The sequence below is a fragment of the Dermacentor albipictus genome, chromosome 1 (genome assembly GCF_038994185.2).
Source record: "Dermacentor albipictus isolate Rhodes 1998 colony chromosome 1, USDA_Dalb.pri_finalv2, whole genome shotgun sequence".
In the NCBI taxonomy this organism is placed as follows: Eukaryota; Metazoa; Arthropoda; class Arachnida; order Ixodida; family Ixodidae; genus Dermacentor; species Dermacentor albipictus.
This window is the reverse complement of record NC_091821.1, coordinates 61,904,944-61,922,702: the sequence shown is the minus strand read 5'-3', so window position 1 is coordinate 61,922,702 and position 17,759 is coordinate 61,904,944. Positions and strand designations below refer to the sequence as shown.

General features: G+C 43.3%; 1 long non-coding RNA gene across 1 annotated transcript; it reads left to right on the top strand.

Moving 5' to 3' along the window:
- The first annotated feature begins 443 nt into the window (after window positions 1–443).
- Window positions 444–16,974, top strand: LOC139047609 (uncharacterized). The gene is made up of 4 exons (XR_011507259.1): window positions 444–600; window positions 2,543–2,651; window positions 10,898–10,957; window positions 15,466–16,974. It is a non-coding gene; the product is annotated as an uncharacterized lncRNA (long non-coding RNA).
- Window positions 16,975–17,759: the final 785 nt, after the last annotated feature.

Here is a 17,759-nt window from a genome sequence, read left to right as displayed (position 1 = left end):
GTAGCATCAACAAGTTCGTGGCCAAATAAAGCCAGGCAGCGGGCGCGGGCGAGCGTCTCAGTGCGCGGTTTGTGCTGCTCACCGAACGTCGCAGTCCGGACGCCGTACACTGTAAAAAATTTCCGTAATTTTACGGTCAAACATGCCGTAAAAATTACGTAGACCGTTCAGTTTCATGAAAAACGGCGGAATTCTACGTAAAAAAAACGGACGTGAGCTCTGTTTTTGAAATACGGAAAACCGTCCGTAATTTCATGTGGAGGGCAACTGAGCATGTTAAGAGCGAAAAATCACCACGCAACGAATATAAAGAAAAGACACGGCCCACATTTACCAGCTGTTACATAATATCACCATAGGTAACGCTGCTTGAACATTATTCATAGGCGAATCGTAAGTACGCCCACACAACGGAAGTGGTTTCAGTGGTGGCGCTGCTTACCACCCTTCATCGCTTCTACACGACGGGTTGCATTTCTCCGCCGCAACAGTACAGAGTGGACAGTGGCTGGAAATGGCGGTGTGTGGTGGTGGTAGACCTGTTGCATTTGGGATTTCACTGAGAGAATAAGAAGGAATCGACGATGGACTGCTACGCAAGTAAGTGATTTAAGTGTCCTTTTTGTTGTTGGTGCACGTCGCGCGTGCGAAATGCACCGCGATGGCCGCTGACGGGCTCAACTGTGTTGTGTGAGCATGCCCTGTCAATGCCCTGTAACGACATTCCCGCTTGGCCGTAAGGATTGATAAAGCCGCGGCATTGCGAGTCTGTGATAAATGGCGTAGCGTTTGTTGTGCTGATTTCATATAAAGTACATTGAGACGCGTAGGCAACATCAGCGACGATGTCGTCTGTAGCAGTTCGTTATCGGCTGTATGTGGCAGCTGGTTTAAGTATAAACCCCATGCAAGCGATCTTGCACGCGACAGCGACAAGCGACGCGATGGAGATGGCTGTCGCGTTCGCTCGTCGCCTACAAGTTGCACCCCATGCGAGCGATGACTTCGAGCGACGTCTCCCCAGTGTTGCCGGTCTGAGGGCAGCAATATAGGCGCCGAAACTGGCGTGACGCGTGCTTTATTAACTGAAGTTGATGTATTTTACTGCAAAAAGCAACATAAAATATTTCTGAAAGTCTTGCAGTAGGTTCTTATCCTTGCACGTATAAAAATTCAATCGTTTGCTCGTTCCGTGCGACAATCAGAAGTACCGGAGTTGTGTACATCCAGTTCCGGCTTTGCGCTATTGGCTAGTCGCTCATAGCACTTCCGGGCGACGAGCGACAAATTCTAGATTTGCAAAACCGAGCGATCGCGCGACAAGACCGAGCGATCTGTTCAAGCGACGGCCCGATCCGTCGCGCGAACCCGTCGCTCGTCGCTGTCGCGCACAAAATCGCGCTAATGGGGTTTAGCCTTTATACTGACGTTGGCATTCCAGCTTTGCAATGTGTTGTGATGTGTTCTTGGCATTCCAAAATAAAGTGAAGTTACTGTTCTCCTTAGCAATCTCTCACGGCGCGTTGTAACACTATGTTAGCCGTATTCGGCGACGCATTGCATCACAGCGAAATTCTATTTTTCCTTAAGCTTAGGACGCAGTGTGCTTGGCGTGCATAATCGCTGTGTTCATACCCGTAATTGAAAGACTGCTTCTGGAATTGAAAGTCTGCTTGTGTATGAAGACCTCATGGAGCATGTTGCATGCGATGCCCCTACATCACAGTGAATGGACGGTGTAGCGTGCTTGCTGCCGTAACCTCGTGCAGTCTGCAGTGTTAGGTAACACTGGTGTAACACGGTGCCTTGGAACACAAAGACAGGATCGAGCCCGAGCAATCGTGCGCGATCGCACTTGAAAGTGTCCGCGTGATACCCATTAAGGGTCGCTGGAGAAGAAATTGATTATTTTGCTAGCTGGTAATCGGCATCAGATGTTTCGCGAGTTTTTGTTTTTGTTTTGTTTTTACTTCATACAGCTACCAGGCTGACTATCAACGTTCTGACGCAATGCGTCAGCATTTAACGTAATCTGGGAGTGGATTGCCACGTAAATTTTGCCCATCTGCGGCCGTAATTGTAAAGCAAGTGCATGTGATAAGTAATTTTTAACGTAACCTTGACACAGAATAGCGGTGCCCAAAAGTGTGTAATGGACATCCAAAGTTACAAATGTTCCAAACTGGTATAAAAAAATCAAAAGATGTGTCAACACTGATGTTAAAGGCTGGTTCTAATACTGACTGTCTCTAATTGCGTAGACTAATTTTCAGCATACAGGCATCAATACAATAATTATTCTAAAATACATGTTGTGAGTTATGTAGAGCAAAATGTCTGCTGTTTTGCCGAATAGAAGGTGCTTCATGAAGTCTTTTCTTTAAATGAGTTGAACGATACAATTGAAGACACCAAGCGATACCACAGCAATCGGTAATTCGGTGACAAGCTTATGTACAAGAGTATTTGTATATGAAAATGTTTTTGCTTTACTGTGGACGACCGGTCTGAAAATACCTGATATTATTTGCTTCAATTGCAGCTATTGCACCTGTCAAGGATGTCTGTGTGCCGGTTTGTGCACAATTTCTCAGCCAGCAGGCCTGAGAAAGTGTGCCACAGCAGTCTGTGTAGTGGTGCTCTTTGTTCTGGTAAGCTGTGCCATTCTATTGTATATCTGTCTTGCATATGCAGTCTTATTAGACAGTGATTGCAAATGTTGGTGGAATGACGAGGCCTATGCAAGTAGAGTAATTTTTGCAAGTGCATTCAAAGGATAATTGATGATTTGTTTTCCTGTGGCAACAAATTGGTTCAGTATGAGCACGTCAACTTGAAAGGGATATTGTTTCATACCTGACTTGGTTGCACATATAAGTGGTGTTTAAAAAAACACTTATAGTGCCAGAGTTCAAGACTTGAGGCAACAGATAAAACACGCACCAATAAAATAACTGTTTGTCTAGTGTTGGCTTAATGAGTATGCAACAACACTGCACACTGATCGTTAGCACTGTCATGGCTCCATGGTAACTAAGATTAGCCACGAATAAGCTCACTGTAAGCTAGTGTTGAGCTAACTATAACAGGTGAGTATGCGATGATGTAATTAAGTGCAACATTGGAAGGCAACGTAACAATGTAAAATTATAGCCTGAGCTCGCAGCTACGTTGCGTGGTCAGGCGACTAAAAGATATGAATATTTAAAAGGGAACGAACAGTGCTACTGCCAGTACGAAGTGACAGCGTTGTACACAGCAACGTATTCCCTTTGTCCTGTCTGTAGCCCTGTTCGGTTCCCTTCTAAACATGCACCAACAAGCAGCCCAATTCAGAATGCTCCGGCAGGTTGATCTGAATACTTCAATTTGCCAAGCAGGTTAAGTGATGACACGCTAGCATAGTGGGAGCTATTCTGAAAGTTATGTCTGCTATGAAAATGTGTCATGAAGATACTTCACTGCTAAAAATTTGGTGTACAACTGCACAAAGCGGCATCAATAGCTATGTTGCTCCCCCATGTTGTGTCAAGGGTCTGTGCATGTTTTGTAAGATAATCCTTGAGTCGTCGGCCGGTTTGTCCCACATGATTGCGGCTGCAGGACAGTGGCATATTGTAAATAGCACCAACCGTAGTACCTATGAACTCCAGCACATACTTTTTGATGTAAACTTCACATGTTGTCCTGGTCCGGTTAGCATTTTGAACGTGCCCAGATTGCTTGGCACTGAAAATAAAAAGGTAGTTTCAACTCTCTGAGTAATTTGCTTGAATTGATGGTTGCCTTTGTGTACAAATTGCATAACAGTCATCGGCCTTGGCTTTTTCGAAGTTGTCTGACCTGAGACGTCAGCTACATTCAACTCCATTAAATGCTTCTTGGCAATGCATGCTAAAAGGCTGTGCGAACGCACTGTTGAAAGCAAACGTATTTGGTTATGGAGGCTCCCCTCCACGTCGGGGTGGTACGAAGTGTTAAATGTGCTCTCCGGTGTTCCTGCAGCAACAACATGCTTCAGTGTTCAGGTGCACCAATAGAAAAGGTAGAAACACCTTTGAGTGCAGGGAATAGCTCCAGCTCTATGCTCACCACAGAAAATCTTCAGGCCCAGATAGTGGAGCTTGCCTTTCAGTAGTAGTTTTGCTTACTTGAACATGCGTGGTACTTTGTAGGAAACATTAAAAAGTTGCTCAACCACTTTAATTGCGACTTTTCACTGCCGAGAACACTGTCAGCTAGTCGTAAAACACTAGCTGCTGTAAGAACCAGCGTAGTAAAAGTATTCTGCTTCATTGGAAACTTTCTACCCTATATGACGTGAAGTAAGCCTACTAAATGGGTTGAGTGATTTGTTTTCTGTCTTCTCTACAGTGCTAGATGAGCTCATGGAAGGAAGAAAACTACATTTCAATGGATGAAGTGCCAACAGAGACAGCACAGTCAGAAAGAACAAAGACAGGACAAGGTGCTACTTGCAACTGTTTATTGAGGTCAAAAGCACTGAATATATAGCCATTGGGAGAGGGGGAAGAAAAAAAAAGAAGCACTGATTACGTGAATGCACATGTGCAAAAATATGGAAGAGGCATATGAAGGGAATCATAAGATTAACCAAAATCTAAAACTTATCTAAAAACATGCGTTCATTTCTGTAAATAGTCGGAGACAGGGTGTCGACACAGGCGTCCCCTCTTTTCTTAGTCTGGTTGGCCTCCAAAAGTTCACATGCCACAGTGTCTTTGCTTTTAAACATGATTGTTGTATCAGGAAGCCTTGCTTCACGTGCTTGCTTATTCTCATTCCCAGATGCCTTGCAATGAAGCAGCAAGTTTGAGCCATAACCATTTTTGAGTGAAAGCTTGTGCTCCTGCAGGCGTTCATTAATACATCGGCCAGTTTGTCCGGTTTACTCCTTCCCACACTTCAGCGGTATGCAGTATACGACCCCTTCTCCGTACTTCACAAAAGGTTTTGTGTGTTTATTAGAACACTCTACTTTCTTAGTCATCATATCCAATCAGACGGCACAAAGTAGCAAGTTTTTGGGGCTCGGAAGAAACCACAGGAATTTTGTATTTCACGATGACATGTGTAATATTATGCGCTGCTTTGTGAGAATACGATATCACCACTGGTTTAGCTTTCTTTTCCAATGTTTGACCTTCTTCACTGCTTCAGTTTCTTTCTTTATGCACCTTCTTCAACAACGCCTCCAAAACTTTACTCAATACCAAACAAGGAAAGCCAGCTTTCTTCAACTTCAAAATCTGTTCGTCAAAGGTTTTGTGTGCCTTATGACAGCACAATTCTTTAAGGGTAAATTCAAGGCACATAGTGGCAATCGCACGTTTAACAGTCTTGGAGTGCATAGACTTATACTGCAACAATTAATTGCAGGGTCGGTATACCGACCTCGTGCCCACAAAGAATTTCTGCCGTATCCAGTGGCGATACCGTATTCTCACGAAGTGGCGCGTAATCTTAAACACGTCGCCGCAATATATAAAATTCCTGTGGTTTTTGCTGCGCCCCGAAAGCTTGCTACTTTGTGCCGCCTGATTGGATCTCATGACTCTAAAAGTAGAGTGTTCTATTAAACATACAAATCCTTTTGTGAACTGTGAAGAAGCGGTCGTATACCGTGGAAGTGTGGGAAAGAGTATATCGGGCAAACTGGCTGATGTATTAGTGAACACCTGTGGGAGCACAAGCTTTCGCTGAAAAATAGTTATGGCTCAAACTTGCCACTTCATTGCAAGGCCTGCAAGGATGAGAATAAGCAAGTATGTGAAGCAAGGCTTCATGATACAACGATCGTGCTTAAAAGCAAATACACTGTGGCACATGAACTGTTGGAGGCCAACCAGGTTAAGAATAGAGGGGATACCTGTGTCAGCATGCCTGTGTCTGAATATTTACACAAGTGAATGCATGTTTTCAGATAAGTTTTAGATTTTGGCTAATCTTATGATTCCCTTCATCTTCTGTGTTCTCGCACGTGTGCCTTCACACAAGCAATGCTTCTGTTTTTTTCTTCCCCTTCTCCCCATGGCTACATATTCAGCAGCTTTTGACCTCAATAAACAGTTACAAGTAGCGCCTTGTCCTGTCTTTGTTCTTTCTTACTGTGTTGTCTCTGTTGGCGCTTCATCTTCTGAAAGCTCTGCACCAAGTAGCCCCACAACGTGTTCTACTGGAAAACTACCACTAGACAGTGATCTTCCATTTCTTGACCTCATTGTTTTCTTTGGTGAGTGTCATGTGCGCTGCATCTATGCTCCATCTTTTAAGGAGGGAATTCTGCCTTTCGCATCAGCGCACTGTTCGGCTGTGAAGCACTGTCACAGAAGCACGAAATAGCATCCTCAACAAGTCGAGGAGAACTTCTATACCCAGGTCTAACATTGGCCTACAGTGGTGTGACCACTGTTAGATCACATTCAGAAGGTCAGCCATAGTCTCAAAAAGACTGTTGGGAGAGCTAGAACATTTATTTGTCACGTCAAGCAATCTGGGTTCAAAAAGGTGAATCAGACCAGGCCTTGACGCAAAGTGTAGCAAGAGGCACATGCAGCAGTTCAAGTGTGTGGTTGTTTACAACATCCCGCTGTCCTGCAGCTGCAACTAGGCAGGACAAATAGGCCTAATATTTATTTGTGTGCGTGTGCGTACGTGCGTGTGCGCGCGCACGCGCGCGCTTTTGTGTGTGTGTGTGTGTGTGTGTGCAATTAACCAAAAGTCTTAGCCTGCGCTCGTGTTGTTGGCCTTCTCCCGTCTTTTCGTGTTGTCCCCAAGTAATCAGTTGGTGTCACATTCTTATAGAATTTGCAGTTATGAGATTCATGCTTTGGAACATGATCAGAAGCTACCAAATGGATGACATAATCCATCTACATGTGTTGGTGTAGATAAATGTGTCTTTGCAGTAGGAGTAGGGCATCATATGTGCTTGTTTAGCACTTATGCACTTTTGTTTCCAGAGCTTGTGACACAGTGATTCAAACTATGTCTGTAAAAACAGTGCTGCAAGTTGCAAGGAAATGTTACAACACTTGTAGGTGAAGCTCGGTGTTGTGAGAGGTTATAGAAACTTGCTTTCAACTTGCGTTTTGCAAGTTTCTAGAGCATTTTTTAAAGATGCTTATTTAACTCCCGCGTGCATCGTGTTCATGACTCGCTATGAAACTGTCAACAAGTATGTCCTTTATGCCATCCGTTTCTGAAGATTACATGAATATAATTAACCCTTTGAGGGTCGATCTTTTTCACCATATTCGACCGCCCAGGTTCGTTTTTTTTTTATTGCAGATTCCAATTAGAGACTTATTTCGAAAAAAATTGACCGTAATTTTTCTAGGGTGTCCGTAAAGCGAGAAAAAAATTATTTTGTGTTGGTACTTATGTACTCTGTATTCATGAATAACAATAATAAAAAAGGAAATAAACCTATAAGAGTAAAAAATTTGATACATTGTTATAGTTCAAAGCTTTGAAAATGTGCACACGAGAATACCTTGCAAGACTCAAAGGTTCCTGCTCTTTGTACTGTTATGTACAAATATGTACTGTTATGAGCAATATTAAAAGGAACACAGGAACGCGTAGAAAACACCCTCAGACCCAGCTGTATGGGTGATACGCAGCGCCCACCATCGGAAACAAAGTGGAAAGGGGAACGCTGTTCTAACAGCTGTTCGCACTCCCGCCATGTGTCTGCAAAGTGCGGAATTTCGCATCGCCAGAACACTGTTCGATATTGCGTCACTGGTAACCTTTTGCGTCGAATCGTTACAAAAGATAGCACTGTTCCAGACTTCGATATTGATTTATGGTAAGTCTTCTAAACCGGGAAAATATGGTCTTTAAGGGTGCGTTCCAAGTTAGTTTATTGGCACTTGCCGAATATTAAAAAGATATTGAAGCAAACGAAATAAGGCAATAGCGTTATCGCAGCTTATCCTCGTCCTTTGTTTTGTTCGTTGGTGGCCTAATAATGCGTCATGCCACCATCGACTTGAACGATGGCCTCCATTCTTTGAGGCAAAGACGCGTAGAGATCCTCGATGAATGCGGTATCATGCTGAAGGCGCTTCCACTCATGTTCTATTGCTTCCCATAGTTGGTCGGAGTTCGCCAATTGTAGTGAGCTCTTCGAAAGGTTCACTTTCATACGGCCCCAAACGTGCTCTATAATGTTCATGTCGGCACCCTTCGCACACCACTGAAGTTGCATTACCCCTCGCTCTTCCAAAAGGCGCGCCACGTCCTGCTGGAAAAAATAACACCCATCTGGGTGCGGCCTGTTCAACACATAACGGATCATCTGGTGCTCGAGCAGAGTGCAATACGCAGCACTGGTGAACCTCCCATCAATTCTCGCCAGTGGGCCTAGGCCTGCGTGGGAAATCGCCCCCCAGATGTTCACAGACACGCATCCACTGGCGGCCACCTCCTGGATATTCTGCGGACTAAAGCGCGTGTTTGCGGTCCACCACACTCTCTTTCGTTGGTCCCAGCGGCTCGAGAACGTGGACTCGTCAGAGAAAACTACATACTTCTACCCACTCTCGCTCCACCTGCGGTGTTCAGTAGCGAACCTCAGTCGAGCCGCTTTGTTGGTTGCGGTGAGCAGAGGTTCCTGTGCGGCGATGTGACTTCGCAGTCCTGCTTCTCTAAGCCTTCATCGTACCATGCTGTCGCTCAAGTTGTTCAAGCCAAGAGCGCCTCGAGCGTCCTTTGCACTTTGAAATGGTTTGTCGCTTACGGCAGCCACGATGCAAAGGTCTTGGTCGTTCGTTGTCGATCGAAATCGTGTGCGGCGCGGCGCATCGTTTATGCGTCCTTCGTCTCGGTAAGCCTGGATAATCCGGTTGACCGTTTTCAATGGGCGGCTTGTCACGAGAGCAATATTGCGCTGTGTATAACCTCTTTTAGACATTTCTATTATGTTTTCCTGTTCTTTAAAAGGCACTCGAGGCATCTTGAGGTTACAAATTCAGAGTTGACTGCTCTGCGTGGGCCACTGCAGTGTGCGATGTGAATTTTTCTGAACGAACTTCGTGCAACAAAGTCGGGCGAGAGGCAGTTTGTCAATGTTCTTTTTAAAAAATTTTTCTGTATTCTATTCCTCTGTCGTCATTGGTTCGAGCGTCGCCGCTGTTCGAGGTGCCACTTACAACTGAGTGCGTCTATTCAAATAAAGAATCGGTTTGAAATACAGGGCAAACTTTTTCTCAGAGTACTATCAAGCGGTTGCACGAAGAAAAAAAGAGAATGAAAGAAAAGAAAGTGAATCGGTGTAAGTCACTGGCGACGATCTCACCGTCTTATCGGCTGTTGGACGATCCATGACGTAAGCTGCTCCTTTGTAGAAATACCAGCGTGGTGAGAGTGCCAACAGTTAGTGGAAGAGCGCTCTCCTTTCCCCCTTCGTTTTTCACAGCGCCATCCGCGCATCGCTCCGAGTCTGTTTGCCACACGTTCCTGTGTTCCCTTTCATATTGCTTATGATAGTACATCCATAGCATAATCGAACTGTGTAGGTGCACGCACTCAAGAAAACTGTGCGGTTGTGTGCCCATCAAAAAAGCAAAACGTGTACAAACTTCCGCTAATCTTCATCTTATCGCCAGCCAGATGCAATTAGTTTTCGTGAATCTCAAAAAAAAAAGAAAAGGAGCAACAGAAGCTCATGCACAGCAGCATCCTTCCTATGCGCACCCCTGCGAGCACTAAATGAGCGAGAAACAAGCAGTAGCCTTTTGAGCGATTAGTAACGAGATAGCCATCAGTTTTGCAAGCGCAAGAAGCCAAAACCGCCCGCGAAAACAAAACCCAAACTGCCACCCGTACGCACGCCAATGCTCAAGCGGTAGTACATAGACGCGCAGGAGCAAACTAGCGCTAAAACAAACCATGCAACGAAAACTGAGAGAGTGAGGCGTGCAAGAGAAATTCCCTGTATTTCCACATAGTGGCAGCACATGACAGAAAAGAAAAGGTTAGGAAATTGTCGTGCTTTTTAAACCTACAGACAGCGCCGTAAATATACGGCATCTACCATTTTTGTACTGCGCGGTGCGGTATATTTACGTCATTGACCCTAGAAGGGTTAAGGAGTCATGCTCCTTGAAAGAATTTCCCGTAACAACATTGCAAAATACCAGCTGAGGGTCTCGCATCTCTTACATATGCTGTTTTGCACATCATACTTTAATAAAACTGCATTTAGTAGCTGCACAGCACAGGCCCCATTTTGTTTTATCACACTTCTTTGTATTTTCTCCCCCTGCCCCAGGTCTTATTTCAACAACTGCTATCTGCAGGCCGTCATAAAATTGCTTCAACATTGTTGACAGATTCCAATATTTTTTTCGAACCATTCTTTCATGTGAACCAAAGAAAATTAACTTGATTAGCCTGACATGAAGATGAATTCGAAATAATTTATTTATTGTACTTGCTTGGTAGCACTGAACTATTTCTTTAATCAATATAATGCTAACAATTCACCTTTGTATTGCTGGGTGCCGGTAGAGATATGGTTAGTTATTCACCAGAAAGGATCCCGAATTTTCCACCTTCTTAGTGTAGGTTAGACACTCACTTGTTGCACTTCACAAAGAGCAACTTGTGGTTGCTAGGAAATAAAAGTTTACTGAGAATTTTCATGCATCCAATTTGATTCTGTGTACTAGCATGTTTGTATTAGCATGTATTTCATAGAGTTGAGGCTTCATAAATGTACATTCTGTCATTCAATGTCTGTGACATGGTTAAGCAGGTTGACCATATCTAATTAGAACTTCCTATGTTCTGGGGCACTTGTTTGCAACTTAAATTATGTGGTTTGGTGCTGTCAGTGTAAGCCTAATGTCGTCTTTTGTTCTCCCAGGAAGGACGCAAGCATTGCTGAGGAGCCAGTTGACCTGCCGCCACACTAATATTGTATTTGGTAAGGTCTATTACAGATCTTATTTTGTGTAGTACGTGCTATAATTGTGTACAATGTGTTCAAAACTTCAGTAAGTGGGCTGTTCGACAACAGGTGTTTACAAATTAATAATTATAAAAGATGTTCAAGGTCATTAGTGATACAATTGCTGCTCACTGCTGAATTTTTTTCCAAATTAGATGATGAGCCATCCAGCAAGTGCGGCTCTCCTGGCTAATTATACAAACTTTCAAATATGGTTAATTTTTTATCACAAGTGTACAGCAGTCGGGGACAACTGTTCACAGCGACAATTTCATAATATTTACTTACATGCAAAAGTGAGTCAAATGTCAGGTGTACTTATGAAGCTTTGTGAAACAAGTTCATCATCATATTGCTTACTTCATTGAAAAGTTTGTCGCGGAATTCTCACTTCTATGAACAGATCAACAGTTGTCGAACGATGGTCGTCTCTATAGCCAATGTTTGGGCAAGAGGCTTGTCTTCAGAGCACTAACAAGAGACTTCTTTGCCATGCAGCTTGAGCTGATCACTATGAAGAGATTACATAGGATAGGAACACAAAGCATTAGTGGGCCTCTTCGATTATCAGTCCTTGACAGTCCTGGACTGCTTAGCAGTGCTGTCCCGCATTCGATTTTCTCAATCAGCTTCGGACGCCCCATCCACCAGTCCGAGAGCACCCAGTATCGCATTCGTTTTACCAGAAGTCAGACTCTGCGGACTCTCAGAGCTGTCAGCAGATATTTGTTCTGACATATGCAAGTAGCTAGCAGACGGCGGCTGTCTTAAAAAGATGCACGCGGGCTTGACGCCATGTTTTAAAAGAGGCTGTGTGTTTATGTGTACTTTGTGCGTTCCAGACAGCAAATATCATGCACTCAGCTATCGCTTCCGTTAAATCGATGCTTCGTGTGCCATAATGCGAGGTTTTCATGAGGGGTCTAATTGCTGCAACCTTAGTCCTTGTGTTTTTTAAGACAAAGCACAGTGATCACGCGCAAATGCTTGCTTTTCTTGATGTGTTTCGTGAAATCTGTCATGCTCATTGCTATATGCATAGTAAACAGGTAGATTTTGCTTTTCAGATGAGTGAAACTGGTGAACGAGGAAACGTATCATATTGCATGTAGATATTTAATGCTGGTAGCTGGCATGGCATACAGGGTGTTTCACGTAACTTGAGCCAAACATTAAAAATATGCAAATGCCACATAACTGGACAGAACCAAAGTAATGTTGTTTGCCCTCGCTTCGAGATACTCATTTTTTTTTCATTTTGCCAGATTAAATAATTAGTATTCGGTAATTAATCAAATTCTCAAATATTATGATTAATACATGCTACATAAAAGTGTTTTTCCTAGCGTGAAAGAAGCCTGCAAATACACACTAAATTGTTGCGTGACTGTCCATTCGCAGCACCTTGCGTGTATTCGCGAGCTTCTTTCTCGAAAAAACACTTCTACGCAGCATGTCTCGAACAACACAAAGCTGTATGGGGAGCTTTTCATGTTGCTCTACAATTTTCTCATGGACACTTCTAATCTAGTTATAATATTTGAAAAGTTGATTAATTAACGAAGTTGAAATATTTATTTTGGTGGAATGAAAAAATATCCGAGTATCTCCAAGTGACGGCAAACAACATTACCTTGGTTCTGTCGAGCTACGTCACACTTGCATATTTTTATTGTTTGGCTCAAGTTACGTGGGACAACCTGTATAATCAGAGCTTCACCGATTGCTGTTGTCATGTGTGCTGATCCCTTCTGTTACCCAAATTCGAAATTTTGCTTTTGGTTGTGCAGGATTAGTAGACAGTGTAGACGCGCTTTGTCCTAGACACACGTCAGGCCTTTAGTAGACGGTTTCATGAGCTTTGAGGATATCGGCCTGTGCTTTGTGGGTGAACAGTGATCTGGCACAACCGTGTTTTTGCTTATTTTTGTGTGGCAGTGATGCTTAAATTTTACAGGAAATAAATGAGCTGGCTTAAATACAGCGGTTAAAAGGCCCGAAGAGCGAGAGCACGATGTAAACTGAGCTTTGTTAACATGTTCAATGTGCTCAGGCTGCGATTCCATTATGCAAGCTTTATGGTTGTGCCGGCGACATGGCCTCTGAGACTGCATTATTTTGATGACCACGCTACTGAATTTGCTGGGTAGGGCGCAATCTACAAGTAGCTAAAAGCATGAGGTAACGGGATTGAATCCCGTCCACGGTGGCTGCATATCAATGGGGGCAAATTATGAAAACACCCATGTACTTAGATCTAGGTGCACGTTAACGAACCCCAGGTGGTCGAAATTTCCAGAGTCCTCCACTACGGCTTGCCTCGTAATCAGAAAGTGGATTTGGCACGTAAAACCCCATAATTTAAGTAGCTAATAGCGGACAACAGCAGCCAGGAGAGCGACCTCCAATCGCGGTGCTTTCAAACAAAACCTCGGACAGTCCCAGGCAGCGGGATCACATGACTGTGATGCGCCCTTCTGTCAATGCTAGCCAGACCAGAAGCCGCAGGTGGTTTGCGGACAGTCTGGGACTGCGTAATCGAAGGGGCGCAGACATACATACGCTCTCACATACATTATGTCCACCTCGGGATGAAGGCATTTCCTAGTAATCTGTAAATATATATGGCTTGCGCCAACTGACTCCATCCTATGCTTGCATATTTACAAATTTCTTCATGGTGCCTAGTTCTCTACCGTCCTCAACAGCGGCTTTTTTTAATTTATCATGCATATCATTTTTTGTCGTTCCGTTGCTTGTTGAGCAAACCTTCATTCTCAAGCTCCATTTTTATCATGCCAGGTTTCAGTCTCTTAGGTTAGTTTTATCACAATGCAATGATGGTACTTTTAAGACTAATGGTAAGCTATAGACGGTGACTCAGTAATGTGTGACTTAAGTCTTCTAAACAATTTATAGTCTTTAAATTTTCTTCCACTGATCCAGGACTCCTGTGACTAACTGCCTTAAGTAACATACTTCATTGCCTTCTTGCCCTAGAAAATATAACTGGTGCCTTCTTGCAGGCCTTTAAAGTGGCAACATGTGTACTGCAGACAGTAGGGCATGTTCAGATAAATTCAACTGGACATGCCTGGCGATCACTTTTAATTTTGATTTAAAAGTTTATTTTGCTGCCCGAGCCTGGCGACAATGAAATTAACCTTAGTTTTCCAAGAAAAAAAAAGGTGTCTCTGCAAAAAACAATATAGAATGAACTGTTTAGTTAGGAGCATTTTTCCTGGATTTTACCGAATCTGCACTTTGGATAGATCCGAAGGAAATAGTGTTGTCGCTGCGGGTTTAAAAATATTTTGTACCAGACTGCAGGCCAATAGCAATAATTTCAACTAATTACCACAGAGTATCCCCACTACGGTATAAAGAAGAAAAATTTCGGAACGAAACATTGCACAAATTGACCAAAGTTTTTTTTCTTTGCATTTACTAACAGCACGGAATTTGGCCATCCTGTTCCCATGAGTCGCAGAAATTTGAGCAAATAGCTCTGTCCTCATTGGCTCTCAAAATCTATGGGAAGTGCTCATGTTTAGGCATGTTAATGAATTACTCTACTTTAAAATTTTTTAGGAGAGGCTTGATTCATTTCAGAAATTTCCCGAATTAAGCGCATTTGCATGAAGCAATGCAATCTAGAAAAATATGTTGCATTATTTGTTTCGTTATGGGATTGCAAGTCAAGAAACGGACAGAATAAACAGTGCTGCCTGCCAGAGCCATGTATGGGGTCCAGGCATAATTGCAGGCTTCTTTACAAAAAGGGCAAATTTTTTGGTGAACACAGTGCAATATTGTAACTTTTTATGAAGATGGGAAGGGTATGTTGATGCATTCGGGACCGTAACTTTCAATTTTCACTGCTTGAGTAAAAAGAATATTACGCATTGATACTTCTTCCGTGACACAACAGACCATATCCAAAAGGGGCTGACAGCTGTTGTGACACAGTTGTGGTGCAAGCATGGTTTTTTTGTATTGTCGCTATTCTACCAGCCTGTCAGCTGGACAATATCTTTGGCTTGCTTGTTCTGCGTCGGAAGTAAACAACATGCATGGTTTGCGCTTGTTTCAAGAGTGCTTAATTGTTTTGGGAAACAGTGAAATCTGCAAGGTTGTTTAATGGAGCAGTGAAAGTTGAAAACTATGGTCTGCAGTATGTGGCCATGGCAGCTCTACCTAAATATGGGAGATGTAATCTCCGAATGTCATAATGTGCACGTGACATCTTTGACTGTTCCAAGCAAACCATCAATTGACTTGGGTCCTTTCTATCTGAAGCTTTTTATGCTATAAGGCTACGAATGAATATATACCAACATGGCTGAGTCTGAACCATTTCTTTTGACAAGAGCACTTGTAGTGACAGTTGTGAATACGAAATCATTGTTTATCTGAGTAACAGTAGTGATGATGATGGTAAATAATTGAACAGCCTTAATTGATTGGTGTTTCTTACTTTTCAGTCAAAGCCGAAGGACTCTGCAAGCAGCCAATCATTCCAAGTCTCAACCAATCCTTCCTCTAGTCAGCCAATTTCTAGTGTCTATGCGGAAAGGACTTGCGCAAAACTGGACACGGGACACTAAAAAGGCGACAAGGACAGGCGTAAACTTCCAACCGGTGTTCATTACAAAAAGGTATGTATATGTACTCTTGCACACTTGATCATAATCTGTTACAATCGTGCAAGTCAACATGGTCATCACAAATAAACAAGCGCACCAAGGCCTAAGGCGGCTTCCTGCATACAAACCCCAGATATTCAGATTCCTTAACAGTCAGTGCTATAGGGATGGCTTGTTAACGCTGTTGCATTCTGCAATAGCCGCTGCCTCAATGATGAGTCTAGCGTTTTCTTTCACACTGCTTGCTATTATTTCTGTTTTTTCAAACAGTCGATGACATTTGCATTGGCAGCAATGGACTCCAAGGAAACCTCCTTTCCCGTTTTGTACTTTCCGATTATGTTCCTGTAGTCTAAAGTTTAGGGAACTTCCCATTTGTCCCACGTAACGCTGCCTGCAGGAAGGAGGTATGCTATACACTATTCCTCTTGAGCATTTGATGAAACCCTTTCTGTGCACAATGTTGCATGATTTTGATTGTCTGCTGACAGGGCTGGTTTTGGCGCATTACTTGGATAGCTTGCGGGGCGCGGAAGAAATGACCAAGACTGCAGTCCTTTGGCCTATTTTCTTTAGTTACACCTATGTGATACTGTTCACAGGAATCTAGCAGTCATCCCATACATTACGCTATCTTGCATAAACTAAAGAAAATAGGCCAAAGGGCGGGAGTTTCGGTTGTTTTTCCCGCACCCATCAAGTTATCTCAGTTATGTGCCAAAACCAGCCCTGTCAGCAGACAATCAATTTCATGCAACATTGCTCACAGAAAAGGTTTTGTCGAAATGCTCAGGGGGAGTAGTGAATAGCACACCTCTTTTCTGTGGGCAGCGTTACGTGGGACAAACGGGAAGGTGCCTAAATATGAGACTACAGGAACATAATACAAAAGTACAAAAGGGAGAGAGGGTTTCCTTGGAATCCACAACTCCCAATGCAAATGTCATGCACTCTGAAAAACCAAATAATAGCAAGCAACGCATAAGAAAGCACTAGGCCCATCATTGAGGGGGCAGATATCGCATAAGGCAACTGCGTTAGCAAACTATCCCTAGCGTTGACATTAAAGAATTTGCATACCTGGGGTCTGTATGTGGAAGGCCGCCTTAGGCCTTGGGGCGGCCTTAGTGCGCTCTTGTAACTGATTATGATCAAGTGCACAAGAGTATATATACATGCCTTTTCGTAATAAACACCAATTGGAAGTTCGCACCTGTTCTTGTCACGTTTTTAGTGTCCTGCGTTCACTCTTGTGATGGTCACTTCAGCATGGAATACCAACTAGCCCGGTCTCATACACTGCTTTTTTCAGTAAAGCAGAATAAACACAGGTTTTTTCAGATTCAAGTGGCTTGTTGTTTCTCGAACACAAATCTGTATGTATGCTGTGTACATGTTGGGTGTAGAACCCAAGTGCAACATGACAACACTGACACGAAGAATAAGCGGTGTAGAAAACAATTACACTAGGAGGAAACATGCAAACACAGCACGTTCTGTCTGGTGTATTTCCTGTGTGCTATGATTTCTGCCCCATTTCCAGCTATATCTTAAATGATGTTGCAAGTTATCCACGTTCTAATGTACGACTTGGGTGGTTCATTGCCCAAAGTAACTTATTCCAATGAACGAAACAATTTGGCTCAAGAACACGAGCATTCAAGTCCCCGTTTCTTCATTACCAAAGTACGGTCATGTACTATAATCACAAGTACGGGGCTCAATTTACAGCATTTCCGTTTTACGGAACTCACCGTTTTTCTTATTTGCAAAATACGGTCGATTCTGTTATCACAACTACGGAGCTCACCGTTTTCCATTTAACGGAAATAATTTTACGGCCTGTCCGTTTTACGGAAACACCGTTTTCCATTTAACGGAAATAATTTTACGGCCTGTCCGTTTTACGGAAACACCGTTTTCCATTTAACGGAAATAATTTTTACGGCCTGTCCGTTTTACGGAAACACCGTTTTTCATTTGACGGAAAAGTGTCCGGCAACGTTTTACCTACAGCTTTGACCGTAAACTGAAGAAATTTTTTTTACAGTGTAGCAGAAAGGTTCCTCGCGTCTGTGCTTGCTGTATACCCGACTTGTAGTCGATGGCTGTTGCCGGTTGTGAGTTTCGCG